The sequence below is a fragment of the Nansenia antarctica genome (genome assembly GCF_963989245.1).
Source record: "Nansenia antarctica genome assembly, chromosome: 3".
NCBI lineage: Eukaryota > Metazoa > Chordata > Actinopteri > Argentiniformes > Microstomatidae > Nansenia > Nansenia antarctica.
The window spans coordinates 68,940,664-68,945,242 of record NC_137688.1 but is presented as its reverse complement, the minus strand read 5'-3'; the positions used below and the strand labels follow the sequence as shown (position 1 = coordinate 68,945,242).

The 4,579-nt window shown below is 56.3% G+C and overlaps 1 pseudogene across 1 annotated transcript in view; it reads left to right on the top strand.

Annotated features, from left to right (window-relative positions):
• LOC308154311 (CTTNBP2 N-terminal-like protein) overlaps window positions 1–2,792 on the top strand; it is a 25,036-nt pseudogene extending 22,244 nt beyond the window's left edge. The window contains exons 4-5 of the transcript in view: window positions 1,290–1,655; window positions 1,764–2,792. The product of the transcript in view is annotated as a CTTNBP2 N-terminal-like protein (transcript). The remainder of the gene's footprint in view (window positions 1–1,289; window positions 1,656–1,763) is intronic.
• The last annotated feature ends 1,787 nt before the right edge of the window (window positions 2,793–4,579 follow it).

Here is a 4,579-nt window from a genome sequence, read left to right as displayed (position 1 = left end):
GGGGTTTCCTGTCGTTCCAAACAGAGTCACACTGATCCACATTTACAACAATCAGCACTTTTAGTAACAACACATCAGGTGTGGACCCAACACAAAACTAGACGCTTTGATGAGCGGCTGTGTAATGGACTGCACTTATATAGCGCCTTTATCCAAAGCGCTTTACAACGGCCTCTCATTCACCCATTCACACACACATTCACACACCATGCAAGCTACCATGCAAGGTGCCGGCCCGCTCACTGGGAGCAATTTGGGGTTCAGTGTCTTGCCCAAGGACACTTCGACATGTGGCCAGCCGGGGCTTGAACCGCTGATCTGCCGACCTTGCGATCATTAGACGGCGGCTCTACCTCCTGAGACACAGCCGTCTATGGGACACCAGGACACCACCGGGACACCCTTCATTTCTATATTCAGACGTACAGAACAGCAAGACGGTCGTCTCTAGCTTGGCGGAGACCTCATGACTCTCTCTCACTCTCGTAGTGCTCCATGGGCGTCGCAGGGATGGGAGTAGAGCGCTGCTGCCACCCTGTGGTCAGATGTGGGAACTGCTGTGACCTCAAAATGAACTTATAATGAACGAGTCTTAACCTTTCTCTCTATTCCTTCCCTCTTTTTTTCTTATCTCTCATCCTTCCCTCTCTCTCTCTTCTCTCTCATCCTTCACTCTCTCTCTTCTCTCTCATTCTTTCCTCTCCCTCTCTCTCATTCCTCCCTCTCTCTCTCTTTCCTCCCTCTCTCATTCTTCTGTCTCTCTTTTATCTCTCATTCTTTCCTCTCTTCCCTCTCTCATTCTTCTCTCTCTTTTATCTCACATCCTTCCCTCTCTCTCATCCTTCCCTCTCTCTCATCCTTCCCTCTCTCTTCTCTCTCATCCTTCCCTCTCTCTTTCCTCCCTCTCTCTCATCCTTCTCTCTCTCTTCTCTCTCATCCTTCCCTCTCCCTCCCCCCTCTCTCTCTCTCTCATCCCTCTCTCTCTCTCCTCTCCCCCCCTCTCTCTCTCATCCTCCCCTCTGTCTCTCTCTCTTTCCTCCCTCTCTCTCTCATCCTCCCCTCTCGCTCTCTCTCTTTCCTCTCATCCTTCTCTCTTATCTCTCATCCTTCCCTCTCCCTCTCCCCCTCCCCCCCTCTCTCTCTTATCCCCCTCCCCTCGCTCTCTCTCTCATCCCTCTCTCTCTCTCCTCTCTCCCCCCCTCTCTCTCTCATCCTCTCTCCCCTCTCTCATCCCTCTCCCTCATCCTCCCTCCCCCTCCCTCTCCCCCCTCCCCCCCCCCCTCCCGTAGTTGGAGACAGAGCAGGCGTCGGTGCAGAGGCTGGAGAGGGAGCAGCAGCGCGCGGTGGGCCGGGCGGAGGAGTCCCTCTCTGAGCAGCAGCAGCTGACCTCCTCCCTGACCCGGGAGCTCCAGAGAGCCAGCACCCAGGCCCTGAAGGAGGCGCAGAGGGTCTCCCAGCTGCGTCTGAGGCTGGAGGAGGAGAACAGCACCATGGAGGGCCTCCGGGGGGCGCTGGAGGCCGAGCAGGGCCGGGCGGCCAGGCTGGAGGCCCGGGCGGAGAGCCGGCTGGCCGAGGGCGACACGGAGAGGGAGAGGCTGAGAGCCAGGGTCCGGCAGGAGGAGGAGAGGAGCGCGGGGCTGGAGAGGCTGGTGGAGGAGCTGAAGAGGAGGGTGGAGGGAGAGGGGAAGGAGGGGAAGGAGGTGGTGGCGGCGGCGGCGTCTCCCCCCAGGATGGCAGTGGAGGCGGTGGCCGCCTCGGGTCAGACCGCAGAGGCTGCTGGGAAGGCGACGAGCGAGGCTGACGGGCTGAAGGCGAACGGCACCAAAACGGCGGGGGGGTCGAAGGTCAACGGCCACCACCACAACCCCCCCCTCAGAGAGACCACAGACCCCCCTCCCCCCCCTCAAGAGGTCGTCGCCGGAGGAGGGGTGGAGAACGGCGTGGAGAACGGAGGGGGAGGAGGAGGGCCTTGTGTTCTGCCCTCCCCTCTCCACCCCCACCCCCACCAACCTCACCCTCACCCCAACCTCTCCCCCTCCTCTACGGCCTCCTCCTCCCTCTCCTCCTCCCCCGTCTCCTCCCCGGTGATGGCCAAGCGAGGGCTGGTCATCAGCCCCGGGGGGGGGGGGTCGGGGGCAGGGGCTGGGGGGGGCTTCCACCAGTCCTGCTACCAGGCGGGGGTCAACCAGCGCTTCCACGCCGCGCGCCACAAGTTCCAGACGCAGGCCGAGCTGGAGCAGCTCACCTCCTCCCCCCTCTCCCCCCGGGAGCTCTCCCCCACCACCACCCCCGTGCCCCCCTCCCCCGAGAACACCTCCGCCAAGCAGCAGGCGCGCAACACCGTCACACAGGTGCTGTCGCGCTTCACCAGCCAGCAGGCGGCGCTGGGGGGGGGCAAACTGGGGGGGGCGAACAACCCGCTCAACAACAACAACAACTCCCCCTTCGGGACGGACTACCGTAGCCTAGCAACGGTCTCTTCCTCCTCCTCCTCCTCCTCCTCCTCCCCCCTCTCCCCCGGGGGAGGTAAAGGCTCGCCCGGCTCCTCCTCGCCCCTCTCCCCGGGCGTACGCTCCCCCCTCACCCCCCGGTCGGAGAGGTTCCACCCGCACCCCCCCATACCCCCTAAGAAGCCTGGGCCTGGGATGAGCCCCTCTCCGGCCTCCCCCGGCCCCCCAGGCCGCACCAGCCTCTTCCCTGAGCTGACGGGGGGCGGCTGTGGGCTCAGTAGTAGCAGCGCACAGGATGTGGGGGCCAAGGAGCCAGACCTGGTTCTGTCCTCCAGTAGCTAGGGGCCTAACGGCTAGGAGCTAACAGCTAGGAGCTAACTGCTAGGGGCTAACTGCTAGGGGCTAACTGCTAGGGGCTAACTGCTAGGGGCTAACTGCTAGGGGCTAACTGCTAGGGGCTAAAAGCTAGGGGCTAACTGCTAGGGGCTAACTGCTAGGGGCTAACTCAATGCGTTCCACATTCCTGTCCTCCATGCCCTCCCTCCCTTCCTGTCCTCCATGCCCTCCCTCCCTTCCTGTCCTCCATGCCCTCCCTCCCTTCCTGTCCTCCATGCCCTCCCTCCCTTCCTGTCCTCCATGCCCTCCCTCCCTTCCTGTCCTCCATGCCCTCCCTCTCTTCCTCTCTTCCATGCCCTCCCTTCCTCTCCTCCATGCCCTCCTCCCTCCCAGCAGTTTGCAGCTGATAGACGTACGTCAAAAGAGAGACTGTGTCTTGGTCTTGACCTTGGTCTTCCTACCCCTGTCCCATACCCCTACCTCTCTCTGACACTACCTTGCAAACAATCTGAAACACTGTTTTTGTTTAATTTAAATACAATATATTCTGGATCCTTTTATTATATTTAGATGCATATGTTTTTTGTGTTTTTTTGTTTTTGATTTTTAAATAGTTGTTTTTGTTGTATATCCGTGTTTTAAAGTGATCATACCATAGCCTGTTTAGTCATTCCCACAGGACGTCAGCTGAGTAGTAGATGTTTCTGAACTAGAAATCAATGAAGCTGAAGTGACCATCAGGCCTGTACAGAGACAGGAAGGGGAGTCCCTAACTCTGACCCCCAACCCTGACCCTGACCTGTAGACCACCCCCAGGACCCCAGGAAGACTAGCTAATGTCATGGCAGTAGCTAATGGGGCTCCTAATAAATAAACTAATAAATAAACCCTAAAGCCCAATTTATACTTCTGCGTAAAATCTACGCCGGAGCCTACGCCGTAGCCTACACTGTAGCTTGTCGCGCACCTCTCCGAAAATGTAACTACGCGGCACAGCTACGAGATGTACAATGCTGTTTATTTAGAAATAAATGATTACATGTGGCGTTTGACAGTGGATGATGATAGACATATTTAATGTTAAGTTATCTATCTAAGTTAGGCTGATGTGTGCATGATAGATGTGCATTTTGACCTATTTCCATGTTTTATTTACAGCTATGGCACTTATTAAACCAAAACAACCCGCAATCCTATCCGAGCAGTTGTTATTATGTAATATACTTCCATTAGACTACCAAGCAGGACACCGGAGCACTCCTATCTGCGCGTATGGTCACCCTGTTCCTCTGCCCTGGCCGACATGATTCAGAGGCATAGAAAACACACTGCCAACTAGCGATGTGACGATGTAATTGGAGGGCGACACAGACCGACCAACGCAGAACTATAAATTGGGAGAGCCCTTGCGTAGGCTATGGCGTAGCAACGCGTAAATTCGACGCAGAAGTATAAATAGGGCTTTAACCCCCAACCCTAATCCTGACCCTTCCTGAATCTTAACCTGACCCAGACGTCAGGGCCATGCAAGACTAACCTTAGATCAGAGCTAACAGGCAACATTAACTATCTCATCCTTATAACTCTACGTAGTGGACCATGTCCATTCTGCGGTCCAGCAGCAATACAAACACTGTCCCCCACGTGGGAAGTCATGAACATGTAAATAAGAGGAAACTAAATGGAATTTGTTCCAGCAAATTCAGATGTACCACAACTGCAATAACACTATTAGCCTGTGCATCAGCTCTAGCATATTTCTTTCTCTATCCATCGAAATCTGTGTAAAGGTA